Source organism: Leguminivora glycinivorella, chromosome 18 (genome assembly GCF_023078275.1).
Source record: "Leguminivora glycinivorella isolate SPB_JAAS2020 chromosome 18, LegGlyc_1.1, whole genome shotgun sequence".
Taxonomy (NCBI): domain Eukaryota; kingdom Metazoa; phylum Arthropoda; class Insecta; order Lepidoptera; family Tortricidae; genus Leguminivora; species Leguminivora glycinivorella.
In genome coordinates, this window is record NC_062988.1 from 5635209 (window position 1) to 5650513 (window position 15305).

The following is a 15305-nucleotide window of genomic DNA, read 5'->3' on the forward strand; positions in this document are numbered from 1 at the left end:
TCCATGTCTGTCGTTCCTGAGCTGGGACTTTCCCCGGCTTCCGTTATGTCAATCGTGGGGGCGGTCGACAGCGCCGCCCCAACGTTAGCACTCTCTTTGGTTGCGAGCGGGGTGGACGTGCTGGCCGCATGCCCTCTTGTGTGAATGTCGGCTATCACACGGATTTTATTTTGTATATTTTGTGAGCTAGTACCTGGGGCATCCGGTGCCCGTGATTGGACAGCCGGTGCCGCCCCCAGGTCTGCTTGTTCGTTTGTGGGCAGAGAAGTTGGTGTGTCGGCCATGTTCCTTAAGGCCCGGGTCTCTGCATATTCGAGTGTGAACGTTTTATTTTGTACCGAATGCTGTGCCGGTGTCAGTGAGCTATCGAATTCAATTAGTTGATCACTCTTCTGTACAGTGTTTGTCACCTTCACGTGCTCTGTCGTCGGGATCTTAGCCTCCTGAGAGAGCAGGCTCTTTTTAGGAGACTGCGGAGGTGTGCGCACCGTTTTCATGATTGATTTGATTCAGAAACTAATGTTCTTAAAAAGTCTACTGTACTTACTATTTATAAGTCCGGTTCAATCCAATAGTATCACTGAACTGTGCACTAAAAGACTGAAACTTTTCATGTATAATAATAATAATTGTCCATTCACTGAAAATTTGGCCTGTTTCTGTTTCACTTTTGCACTGTTTGGTTCAATTATTGAGTTGTTGAGATGGAGCACACAAACTGGCGCAAGGATGGAGCACGCGAACTGGCGCGCAGTGGAGCACTGGCGCGCGGTGGAGCACTCGAACTGGCGCGCACTGGCGCACTGGCGTGCACTGGCGCGCGGTGGAGCACGCGAACTGGCACACTGGCGCGCGGTGGAGCACTCGAACTGGCGCTGGCGGTGGAGTACTCGAACTGGCGCAAAGGCGCGCGGTGAGCACTCGAACTGGCGCGCGGTGGAGCACTCGAACTGGTGCACTGGCGCGCGGTGGAGCACTCGAACTGGCGCGCACTGGCGTGCGGTGGAGCACCAGATGGAGCAGGGCACCGGTGCTCCAATGGAGCAGCAGTGGCGGAGCTACTGGAGTGGACGCGTCCGCTCTGCTCCACCTCCCGCGGCCGACTATACTACCCAGGTTGGCTTCACTTTGCGCTAGGTCCCATTGGTACCAAGTTGGGGTCTGATAATGGGATCTTGGTTTTAGTGTATTTTTCAAAGGTACACCTGTATTTACGCCTGATGGTAATTTTATGTGGCTGAGCTGATGATGTAAGGTCAACTCCTCAATGGTTAGGAGTTAAAGGATAATTCTTTCACTACTGTACGCATACTCGGACTGAAACCAATAATATCAATAGGAACCACTAAAAATCAAGAAATAAATAAACTTAAAAAAAAATCGCCTTCAAAAATAAGCGCATTACAAAACACGGAGAAACTAAAAAGCAAAAAATAATAAACCTTTGAATTTCTCATCAGATTGCAATAATATAAACATCTAAATTATAAATAAATCAATTATTTTTGGAGTCGGGGCCAGCCTGCGTATGGTTGCGTGGGGCAAACAGGCAATAGCAAGACGAGGAACAGGGCTGGTACCGACAACAAAAATAATTGATCTAGAGTAGTTTAAGTAAGAAGCTGGTGATGATGGGATTGAAGAGAACAAAGAGTCTGGCGATGAGGGCATGGGGGAACCGACGGTGTGGGAGATGGTTCTCGGTTTTCGGCTGTAGTAGATTCTTCGATGGGAGCCCGCCTGTTCATCTCCACATCACCCTTGGATCGCATGCTGTGGCATCCAGCAACGGCTCCAGATGCACCCCGACGATTTCCTTCGGGTAGCGCCCTCGGACGTAAAGTTCTTGATCGTATCTGCATTAATCTAGAATGGGAGGTAGAGAGACGAAAAGGAGGGAAAAAGAAGACACAATAGGACAGTTGGAATCTTAGTTTGGGAAGGGTAAAGAGAGAAATAAAACTCTTGATTATCTGTTCAATCGGACTTTATTGGAAAATCACTTCGAGGAAGGTCCTGGCATGTCTGGGGAATTCTTCTTGGACGATGATCCGCCTCCGCGAGAAGCATTCTGGTCCGCCAGAAGCATCTCCAGCGCCGCCTGCCTCAGTTTCGGGTCCCGAACTCTGAAAGGCTTCTGAGGAAAGCATCCCCCTCCAGAGACGTGGTGGAGAGGCTACGGTGGGAGACCGACGACCGGTCCCTAGTGGCTGACGGAGTCTTCAGGTGAGCCGTCTTCGCAGGTGGGGTGGAAGAATCAGTTGCCTTCCTTTTCTTCGGCTTAGGCCCCCCACTGGATCTGTAGAAGGTCCCCCCCGCCCGTGCCCTCGGTCCTGACGCGGGGCTTCGCTTTCTTCTTCTTTGACAGCAGCCCCTTCACATTGCTGAGGAACAGGTTGGTCTTCTCCAGCTCCTTCAATGCCCGCCTCTTTTTCTTCACCTTTCCTCCAGCAGGTTTATCTCTTTTCGGAGTCCCGCCCACTCCGCGACTACTTGAACCTTCTTCGCGTCCAAAGCGTCCATTGTTTCCGCTCTCCTTTCGACCCTCGTGGCCGAAATCTCTTATTATTATTATCCTCTTTATTTATTTTAACTCTTAGGCTGGGGTATTTTATAATATATGATTATAAAAGTAAAATACAAAACAACTTACAAAACAATACAAAATATATAAACACATAAAAAAACCTAACCTAGGGTTCCGCCAGCAGCGGGGATGGGCCCAAGCTGCCGGTGGTTAGGGCTGCAGATAGAGGAACCGTCAGACCATCCGCGCCGTGTCCAAGATCACCGCCTTCTGCATCCGGCCCTTGATCCATCCACCTAGCGAGAGTCTCTTAAGATGTTGGTCGAGACTCTTCGCTATGAGACCGTTCGCTGAAGCGACTCTCGGAACAATGATCGTTGAATCAACATCCCACATGGCGGTTATCTCGTGAGCCAAGTCTAGGTACTTACTGGACTTGTCCTCGGCTTTCACGAGATTCTCATCATGGGGGATGGTGATGTCAACAAGCACGGCCCGGCGTTGCGGTCGATCTGGGTCTATATTAATTCGCATAACTGAATACTCCTAATATGAATTGGCATACCGTTTATTACGCATAACGTTTAATACGCATATCATTATTTCGCATAACAGATTTCGTATAATGCTAATGCGCATAATGTAAATTGTTATAACGATGAATTGGTATAAGTATAATAAGCATAACTTTGTTTCGTAGAATGTTTAAATGGCATACAAGAAAATTATATTTTCACCACACTAACGGGTAACGGCTTAGTTTTCTGTTCGAAAACAGATAGCAAAATTGCATTTTATCCACAAGAGTGCAAAGTAATTTCATACAAATTTTAACTTGATGTCTTAAGCTAGCTGATAGAATTTTACCTATAAATGATGAAGAAATCGATGGATTTGATTTAGTTTGATGTTTTATAGTCAGTATTTTGTTCGTGTTGGGGTGGTGAAAAATTTGGTTTTCAAACTCGGTGGAAATGTTTAACGTGCCGTACGAAGGTTAATGTGCCTTGAAACCCTCGCAACGCTCCGATTCCGTGACTCTGCGATTCCACTTTTTGAACATTGGAATTTTTTAATATTGGAATCTTCCGCTTGCTCGGGTATCAGTATCGGCACGTGCGATCAGCGATAATCTGAACGATGAAATAATATTATTTAAATACTATCCATTTTCAATTTCTTTAGTAAGGTACCTACAGCGGGGCAAATCTAGACTAAAAGGCAATTGTAACTAATCCATTTTTTCCATTATTACACTATTTCCATTATTCCATTATTACATGTACCCACTGAACACGCTTACTACATAACTGGTAGACACTCTATTTTCTGAAAAAAACTTAATAAGTATTGTATAAATAAAATAAAGACTCCTTAACTCAAATAATCTTTTTAATTTAAGATTAGCAGATAAGTTCATAAATCCATGTATGTTTCTTAAAAATAAACAGTTTTTTTAAATAATGCAAACATTGTAAAACAAGGAAGAAATTGACCAGTCGAGATTTGCCCCGCTGTACCTTTCTTATCCCTATTTTTTTCATGCTTAATAAGTGAGACAGTATAAAATTAAACACTCAAAATCGAGCGCTCGAAATTGGAAAATCAGCCCCTGATTGATCCAATCGCTTGCTCCATACAGTTAGTAAGTATGGCAATTCATTTTAGGATAATTAAAGTTATACGAAATAATAGTATGCAAATTTCAATTATGCAGATTCATTGTTATGCGAAATAAGAATTATGCATTTTTAATATTATGCTTATTCAATGTTATGAACAATTATGTTATGCCAAATCTGTTATGCGAATTCAAATTATGCGAATTAATGATAGGCGAAATAGAGGGCACCCGGTCGTCTATTATCACTATGTCAGGCTACAATAGTCCTGTCAGTGATAATAGATCGATCCCAATAGAGCGTGGCATGATCATTTTCGAGAACTCGCGCCGCAGTAATAATATTTTTTATTATCAGTATTTATTTTCCTCCTTATTATTATTATTTGTATCTCCGTTTGAAACTCGTCATTTATAAGGCTTGCGTGGGGATATAGATCCTGATGCATTCTGGCTTACTGGCCATATTTATCTATGGTTTTTTAGAATAACGTTTGAATGTATTTTTTAAATAGACGTTTTTATTTAAGTTTAGTTGTGGACACTTGGAGACCTTATACATCTCCAAGATTATGTGTTTAATGTTTAATGTTTATCTTACTTTAATTTTATTGTATAAATCTATATTTCCTTCCTTTGTAACATACGAGCACAGAATATAGTGTCTTACAGCTATGTTTTATTATTTGAATATTTAATTTAGCCTGGCAGCTTAAACATGTCATGCACACTTAAAAGTCTTTGCTGCGGTGGCGTCGTTGATCGGGTCGCCACCTTCCCGAATAAAGGTTGAGGGAGGCGATGGCTGAGATATGCGTCATACTCGTGAACGGGTGCCGTCTGTGAAGACCGGTCTGTTTAAGCTTACTGGGGCTGTTATAACTTAGTAACTTTAATTCTAATTTTTATTAAATTAGGACACTTTGTTCGGTTGTCGTTTGTTTCCTTTCTTTTAGTGAATATTTTAAATATATGATTTTGACTCATGGAGACCATATACATCTCTAAGGAGAATTAGATTAAGTAGATATACATTTTATTTTTAGTTGTGACATTTAGAGTCATTTGCACCTCTAAAGTAATTTTAGACTTTTTTTTTTTTGTATTTGTACTTTTTATATTAAAATTTAGTATAGTTCTTGGTTGTAATTCGACATTTAGAGACCTTCTACATCTCTAATTAATTGTATAGAGTTAACTTTAGTTAGAACTTAGAATTAGTATATAATAGTATCAATTGTAATTTCAACTCAATTTTAAATATTTTTTTAAATACCTATGTACATGTGACGTGTAAAAGTGCCCCTGTGGCCTATTTGCTGAATAAATTATTTTGATTTTGATTTTGATTTTGACAGAACTCTGTATGAAGCCACTTCCATAATGATCTCTTGAATAAACACACGTCTCAATAAAAACGGTCTTCTCAATTAAACATGGTGTCAGAAGTGGGATTTAAGAGTCCGTTTGGAGAGCTTTGATGTCATGTAGAACGCCTGCTCGAACCCATTCACAGGTACATGAATTGATATTATAATTGATACCCGTGAACCGGTTTCAACACGCACTGGAAGCTATTGTAGATAATATGGATATGAGTATTGGTCTATGGTTTAAGTTTGGGTGAAAAAAAAACTGGGCTATTGCAAAGAAATCGGACACCTGCCATAACATTGTTAGCACAAGTTATCGAGGCAGGTTATTATTATTTGTATGTCTTTCGTTTATCTCGGGACCAGGACCAGACTGGGGCCGAAGCCAACAGCGCAGTTTAAGACAATCTAATCTAAAAGTTATTATTATTAAACTACACTCTCCCTTCCTAGTGTGACGTCACATTCAGATTGTTAGTTTAGGAAGGTAAAAATCACAAAATCACTTTGAAATTGTTTTAATAACCGTCACATTTCACTACCTAGGTATGGAGATTGAGATTCACGGACGTGAATTGCGTACCAAGTTACTGAAGTTACGTCATTTTTAAGTTATTATTTGGGCTGTTCAATGTCCAGATTGGTGTTTGTTGGTGAAATGTATACGGTCAACATTGAAATTGAACACAAACAATTGATGGATGAGTCCTAAGGCCCTAATTAATTATAAGTAATATCTAAATTATTAATTATAAATAACTTCATCATATTTTTGCGCCTCTTTTTCTTAATTCCGCTTTCAAAGCGTTCACATTCATCGCCAAAAAATATTGGCTATAATTTCACGAAGGAGATCACTTATCAACAGGTAAATTAATGAAATTATAATTTATTTCACGAAACCCGCCAAAACCAGTTGTAGTAGTACTAGTTTTTTGGACCTCATGCGGTGTCATGCTGATATGTTGCTCTATTTCAGTTATTTGGTAAGCAGTCACTTGCAGTTCCCTTAAGCTTTCCTTGTAGAAGAAATAAAAAGAATAGTTTTTTTTTTATTTCTTGGCTCATATCGACATGATCTCTCGCTGTGGATATTTTTGTCGTCGCACCGGGCAATATTCCTTTTTTTATTTCAAATACGGATGGAAATGTTGGCCAATATTAGGTATTGTTGAGGTTTTAATACTCCGAACGAAGATTAGATATTATCTTCAATATACGTGTGCGCTCTTTTTGCATCCATTATTAAACTATTTTGTATTGATTTAATTTATGTTACTTTTGTAATAATTACATTTTACTAATCAGTTAAAACATTAATTTGTTCTACAAATTAAATAGTTCCATAAATCTGTCAGTTGCAATCAATATCTTGATTTGACTATTAATTGTTCTGACATTTGTCGAAGATTCATCGCACACGGTTCCTAACACAGCCAAACCAGTAGCTTGTACATTTGTTATATTTATAAGAACATGTCTTTAGGACTTAGAAGTAAGTTACTGGTTGTCAAAAAATTCTAACCGATTTGGCCATGTTTGACTAAACTAAAACATGGTTGGCAAATTTTGCCGTTTTCACAATTCCCATAGTTTTCAAATCCATAACATCGTCTGTGTAACAAAACGAATTTGCGGGGAAATAACCACTTCATTAAATGTCAATGTGCAAAGACTAACATTTTTGACACAGTCTCGTTTACCTCCTTAAGTGGCACCCCACTGTGGGGATGCCTGACACCAGGCATCTATTTTAGAATTTCTGCCCTGATATGATAGAACGCAAAATGACTAGTTTGTTGTTTTGCCTAGACTGCAGTTTACCCAACGTGCAATCGGTCTAAATCTCAAATTGACTAAAACGCAAAATGCCTACTTCGTATACTGCCTTCATAGCACTATGACTAAAACGCAAAATGTCTGAACAGTTGAGTGCAAAAGTTTAATGATACAGAATCAAAAGATGAACCAGATGGCGTAGGTCATTAGTTATTAATCACCATATTGATGATTCCTTTTCAGATAATAAGTAGAAAATATATTTTTTGCATACAATTTGGTCACCCTAATCAATGAGACGAACTTAAAAAGATTAAACGGTGATAAGGATGCAAAATAATATCACCTTCTCTGTCTGACGTCTTAGTCTCATAAGGCCATCTCATTCGGCCTTGGTGTTATATTAAGTACCTTAGCCTGTGTATTGAATCCTACCATTATGACAAAGTATTTTTTAAAGTAGATTACAATTATTGTTTTTAAACCACGGTGGACTAAAAACTAATGGAGGCTGTAAAGCCACAAGTTACAAGTGATGAAAATGAAAATGAAAAATGAAAATGAAAAATGATTTATTGGTTACACAGGTTGTACATAGAAACAAAACAAGAACCTTCTTTTAAGTAATATAAAATACTTGTGCCAGAAGGCTCCGCTCTTCCATTACTTTGTAGGGAAGTTAACCATTATTATTATTACATTTATTACTTTGAATCTTAAGCTTATACAGAATATAAGGTGATAAAGTAATAAATTAATTAGATAATTTAATATTTTGTGTAGGTACAATGTCATGCCTATTTACAAAAAAATAAAACAATCTTAAGCATGCTTGTGGGTGAGTGAGGAGTGAGTGACTGTGTGTGTGTGTGTGTGTGTGTGTGTGTGTGTGTGTGTGTGTGTGTGTGTGTGTGTGTGTGTGTGTGTGTGTGTGTGTGTGTGTGTGTGTGTGTGTGTGTGTGTGTGTGTGTGTGTGTGTGTGTGTGTGTGTGTGTGTGTGTGTGTGTGTGTGTCTTAGCGTGTTATATTTAAATATGTTATTATTGTAGTATTGATTCAATTTCGGCGTAGTTTAATAATTTTAGCCATTCGGTCACACTTTTTTTACAGTCATATAGTTGTTTAGGATATATGTTCAGTTTATCATTTATAGTGTTGTATATTTTAACCGATTGATACTTAAATTGTCTCTTGGCAAATTTTGAGTTAGTTGGGGGGACAGATGCAGCTTTGCGCTTTCTCCTACGAGTTACACTGTTATTATTATATTTGATTGTCATGTGGAGTTTAGTGACACATCCCAGGACATAGAGCTTTCTAATCGATAAAAGATTGCATTCTTTGTATAGTTCATATGTCGGAAATGTGTATGACCTAGAGAATATTACTTTAAGCAAGCATCTTTGTGCTCTCTCTACCTGTAGGAACTTGCTTTTGTATATAGTTCAATTCATAAGTTAGTTTTGTCATTAAGAAAGTGGAAAGTTTTCAAGTAATTCTAACAATCAGAAAGTAAAAAATAAGCCGTTAGCCATACAAAACAAAGTAATCTGATCGACGAAGACGGTGCGTCGAGTCTCGATTTATTATGTAAGTACATTATGGTAAGTACCTAATTAAGCTTACTTATTGCTTTGGTTTGACGGTTGCTATTTATGAAATATCTGAACCGTTTAACCGCTTGATATAATAATCGGTTAAAATGTTAAAGGATGACTAAAAAAAAACAAGTTTATAATTCAGCGATTTAATTGTATTAAAACGATTTATATTCATTACAATGTAATTCGAGCAAAACAATTGTATAAAAAAGCAAGTGGACCACCGTTTCTATCAAGACGTGTTAAAAGGAGTGTCACATTTGTAATTAGCATTAGAACCCGCTCCATACGGAGGCCATAGTTTTATCAGGAGAGTATCATTAAAATCTCTTGTAATGCTCACGGCCACCTTGCAGTCCTTGCACTCAAATGTAACACTATGTTATACAAGCCCACAGAGAACCTCCTATAGAGTGGCAGTCTTGTATATTTGGTTCGCGATACGAGTCACCAGTGTTTGGGGTGCGAGGAGCGGGCGGGGAATGTGTTAAGCGCGCTGTGATTGGCCGTTTCAAGGACGGCGGGCAGTCGCGCCAGATGAAAAGGGACAGAAGTATGACTGTCCCTCTACTGACGCGTAAGTGGCCAATGTAAGTTGACCTATGCCGGCTCTGAATAAATTATAAATATGACTTATTTGTGGAATGTAATGCCGTCTGTTTTTAAATTTGAGCTTCTTGTTACCTTTCCACACCATTTCACACTACAGGTGGACATCTTTAAGGCATCAAAATACCCTTTTCCAATTTTTTTGTGCGAAAAACACGCGCTGCTTTCGGGTCTGTTACTTGGTCGATACTGATCGGGCACGGCGAGCGCCCGCGCTTATATCAGTGCAAATACTAGGAAGGCTGGCGACCGCGAGTCGTCTTGTAATAGATGTCTATAGGGGTTGGTCTGTGTACAAGCCATAAAATAAACATAAGGAAATCCACCGCTTATCATCAGACGGGTCGTATACTTGTTTGCTACAGTCCTATTATAATCGTAAATCGCAAAAGTTACACGTTATCGATGTTATGGTTACTCGACTGTTTGTGACTGTACTCGCAAAAACAAAAGACAAAAGTAGGCAAAATGCGTTCTTGTCGTTCTGCGTGTTGGGTAATTTGATTTGAAGTCGATCTAAGGTTTTGGCATAATGCTCGATGGTCAAACTGCAATGTAGGCAAAACAACACACTTGTCATTTTGCGTTCTAGACCATCCGCGAATAACCAGCAGTCTTTGGCGTTAGCCTGGAAATACGTACCCCAAGTCTGGAAATACCTGGTCCGAAATATGTCATTATTTGGGAAGAATTCCATTCTGGGACTGTAGATTTCAGAAGTTTAATTCAGAGATTCATAGGTATGTTTTTGCTTTTTTGTCTGGCAGTAATGCATATACCGCCGGAATGATAAAATCTATCGTACTTCCAAGGTCGCAGTGCATTGTTACCAGCTGAGTGAACGATTTAGGGCTGATTTTGAAATAATTATTCGTACGTCATTGATTTACCAGTCGGGCCACTTGTGGCTGATTAATGCGCCTCCAACTAGAAGAAAGCTGATGAGCTTCCTCGATACTTTTCAGGAACAACATAATTCTGAAAGCAAACCATTTTTTTTTCTTTTTAAACTATATGCTCAGATTCTTCAATTTCTTTGCTGTTTCCTTGCTCCCTCCGGCAGCACCGGTTTAACGCCAGGATGAAATTTAAATTACCTGACTGTAGTGAAAGTAGCACCCCACTGTGGGAATGCCTGACACCTGCCCCATTGCCGCCTGCAGGGCCAGCTCGTAGTCCGTTACGATATGCTCGGGGTGAGGGCGAACCCCCACTGGTGCCGGAACGGAAAGCTTCATATGAGATTGCTGCCGGTTGCTCATGAGAGCAACTACTGGGTGGTAATAGTGCACGTTTACTGTGAGTACAGTTAAAATTTGGGCGGCAGGTAAGTCTGCGGGTATGGTTTTAAATGTTCCGTCGGCAAGTATTGTGTCACTTGCCGGCAGAAGCTCCTGGTACCTGGAAAAAAATTGCCACTTGGGCCATAGTCCGTGGCACGTGACTACATCATCTTCCTCGACACCTTTCAAAATCAACATAATTCTGAATGCGAACTATTACGAGAAAAGAGGTGAGTAGCTTTTTAAAAAAGGATATTTTTAACAAACACGACTTTATTGGATAAACTTAAAATAATACAAAGTCTCGCAAGAGTCCAATCCGATCTGAGGGGTAATATAATTTATTGAAATAGTGTTGCTTGTGCTGATGTTGCATTGTCGCACTGAAGTCAATGCGGCAGCAGCATTCTGATCTGTACGGCCAACCCCTGCATGGCACGAATATAATAGAACGATGTGCTTTCTGGGGAAGCACCATTTCTTCTTTTTTGCTTCTTATAATTATAGGCTTATATTACTTACATATATAGGCGTCTCATTTCCCGAGTTTTTATTATGAACCCGCTCATACAGGCCAATGTACACGCCTTTGAAACAACATCTGTAACATTATTACTATCTGAAGGTTCAGTTTGCTCATCATCATGTCATAATCATAGATGTTTACGTTCTGATCACTTGGTAAATAGGGTACTGGTTTAGTCTTCTGGTGGTACTTAATGACAAGATTAAAAGAAGTTACCTGAAGTGAAGTTTCATAATATTCATACATTTCCGTTGCCATGTAAACACTAAACGCTGCACCGTATTTTGCACTGTTATCACCATTTGAGACATAATTGTATTGACTAAACTAAGAAAAATGGCTCATACTGACGAGAAGCTATCTAGTTGTAGCCCCTGTGGCTACAAGACTAAAACAAAAATAGATTTACAGAGGCACCTGATGACTCACACAGATGAGAAGCCTTTCAGCTGTAGCCACTGTCAATATAAATATCCTCACGGCATACTCAGATATGGGTACGACAGTTTTTTTTCTTTAGGTATTGAATTATATTCCCTTTCAACAATTTTCGCATATATATTGTTTTCTGACTAGTCATTTTTCATTCGTTGTAAATCTACGCTCTTTCAATTTTTTTGGGCGCCTGTTTTGCATCCAAAATAAAGTTTTCGCCAAGGAATTCATCTTTGATGTAAATTTTCAAATGCGTCACTATCAACAAATTTACCTAATTGCGTCGCAAAAATGTATGCACGTGGCTTTTAATTTCTGCGTTTATTCTTTGAGATGCATAAGTATGGTAGCCCTGAATCTCTTTTCTTTAGTGTCAAATTATTAAATTCTATTCAGTATTGTGCATTACAGCAATACGCGATGTAGTGATGGAGTGTACAAGACGGGGTAGCATGCACATTAGGGCTGTACCGCAATTTTTCCCTTGGAAAACGCTGCACCGTATTTTGCACTGAATATCACCATTTGAGACATAATTGTATTGACTAAACTAAGAAAAATGACTCATACTGACGAGAAGCTATCTAGTTGTAGCCCCTGTGGCTACAAGACTAAAACAAAAATAGATTTACAGAGGCACCTGATGACTCACACAGATGAGAAGCCTTTCAGCTGTAGTCACTGCCAATATAAATATCCTCACGGCATACCTACTCAGATATGGGTACGACAATTTTTTTTCTTTAGGTATTGAATTATATTCCCTTTCAACAATTTTCGCATATATATTGTTTTCTGACTAGTCATTTTCCATTCGTTGTAAATCTACGCTCTTTCAATTTTTTTGGGCGCTTGTTTTGCATCCAAAATAAAGTTTTCGCCAAGGAATTGATGATCAATCTTTGATGTAAATTTTCAAATGCGTCACTATCAACAAATTTACCTAATTGCGTCGCAAAAATGTATGCACGTGGCTTTTAATTTCTGCGTTTATTCTTTGAGATGTTGCATAAGTATGGTAGCCCTGAATCGTACAAGACGGAAGAACCCTGGAGTGTACAAGACGGGGCAGCATGCACATTAGGGCTGTACCGCAATTTTTCCCTTGGAAATCTTGAGGAAAAACTCTTAAAACGTTGCTTTGTTTCACGATTATCCTTATTAAGTATTCTCTGATCGCTGGTTTATCGAATTATCGATGTATACTTTTGCTTCATAGTGCCTCATAAAAAAATCATGAGTGTAGTGAAGTCCGGTGAACGAGGCATTGTTCATGGCATGCCATGGTGCTCGTAAATAATTCCGTACATCTCTTGCAAAGTGTGGGGGAGCTTCGTCTAGTTGCAAGATCATTCTTATTATATAATCAATGTGTATAGTTCCATTAATGCGCTCTGGAACTGCGTTTGTATTTCTCATTGGACTATTCAAGTTAAAATATCATCGATCATTTCTGTCAAAACATTGACCGAAAATTGATGCTTGAACGAAATTTCTCTTATTGCATGAGGATTTTCCATTTGCCACAGATGCTGGTGTGCAATGATTTGTAAAGCCCGATGTCCACATAATTTTTTATATTCTCCATATTATTCACAAATTTAAATTAATGGTTGGCTATCCCTCTGATAATAAACTTAGTCGAGGCTCTCTGGTTATCATCCTTAAAATTTCTTCTTCCTCCTGAAGTGCCACGAGTCGAACACGTTCATAGGCAGGTTGTCTGCCATGAATTAGGAGCCGGGCCTCCCATACATCTTGCTAGAGTGCGATGGTAACTTTCTGCGATATTAGTTCTGTGTTGACGTCTATACACAGAAGAACAGTCTGGAGTAATCTGAAAAAAAAACCTATCTTTAAATGACTTTTTTCTTTTTAATTCAATAGGTATATGACCAGTGACCATCCATCCTTGATTTTGTACAAGGGCAGTAATGGAACGCTGTTGGTAGAGACGCTGTTACTATTCGTCTTAGTTGTTTATTTTGGTTAATTTTAGTTGCCTGGCCATTTTTCATAGAGCTTTTGTGAAATTATAATAACAGCAGTCTATTTAATGCCTGGAAATACGTACCTCAAGTCTTTGGCAATAGCTGGTTCGAAAATTTTCATTATCTGGGAAGGATGCTGGGACTGTAGATTTCAGAAGCTTAAACGTAGTTTCATAAGTTTTTGTTTTTTTGTCTGGCGTAGATATAGGCGTTTAATTTCCCGAGGTTTTATTATGAACCCGCTCATACAGGCCAATGAACACGCCTTTGAAACGGCTTCTGTAACATTATTACTATCTAAAGGTACCTCAGTTAGTTCATCATCATATCATATTCATAGATGTTTACGTTCTGATCACCGGGTGCAATAGGGTACTTGGTTTAATCTTCTGGTGGTACTTAATGACAAGATCATAATATTCATACATTTCGGTTCGGTTAAACACTAAACGCTGCACCGTATTTTGCACTGAATATCATTTGAGACATAATTGTATTGATTAAACTAAGAAAAATGATATCCTGACGAGAAGCTATCTAGTTGTAGCCCCTGTGGCTACAAGACTAAAACAAAAATAGATTTACAGAGGCACCTGATGACTCACACAGATGAGAAGCCTTTCAGCTGTAGTCACTGCCAATATAAATATCCTCACGGCATACTCAGATATGGGTACGACAGTTTTTTTTCTTTAGGTATTGAATTATATTCCCTTTCAACAATTTTCGCATATATATTGTTTTCTGACTGTGACTAGTCATTTTCCATTCGTTGTAAATCTACGCTCTTTCAATTTTTTTGGGCGCTTGTTTTGCATCCAAAATAAAGTTTTCGCCAAGGAATTCATCTTTGATGTAAATTTTACCCTACTCATACATACCTACTCAGATGGGTACGAAAGTTTAGGTATTGAATTATATTCCCTTTCAGCAGTTTTCGCATATATTTTTTACTGACTAGTCATTTTTCATTCAAATATTCTTTGCACTCTTGTGGATAAAATGCGATTTTGCTATCTGTTTTTAAAGAATCAAAAAGTTCTTTCCGAGCTAGTGCGGTGAAAATTGTAATACACAATAATTATAAGAGCTAAATCTGGGGGTACTCCGTACTTCACAGGACAATTTTTGTGATACAATAAGAAAAGAGCTAAAACTAGGGTAGAAGGGGGCTAGGGTAGGGTATAAACGAATAACGTACATTATGCTGTTGGTGTCATGTTTTTCTGTTATCATTTGAGCAGCTGGTATTCTATGCTCTGTGGCGGACTATTATGCTGTTGTATTAACCAGAATATTATGCTGTTGGTGTCATGTTTTTCTGTTATCATTTGAGCAGCTGGTATGCTCTGTGGCGGACTATTATGCTGTTGTATTAACCAGAATATTATGCTGTTGGTGTCATGTTTTTCTGTTATCATTTGAGCACTAGTTTGTTGAGACTTGTAACGAGCTTAAGAGACTGTTTTTCTGGTGGTTACCCGAGTCTCCAGCTAAAACGCATGGCTTAGGCCGCAGGGAGAAGAACCTTGAATACCCACTTTTATGTCCGGGTGCTCT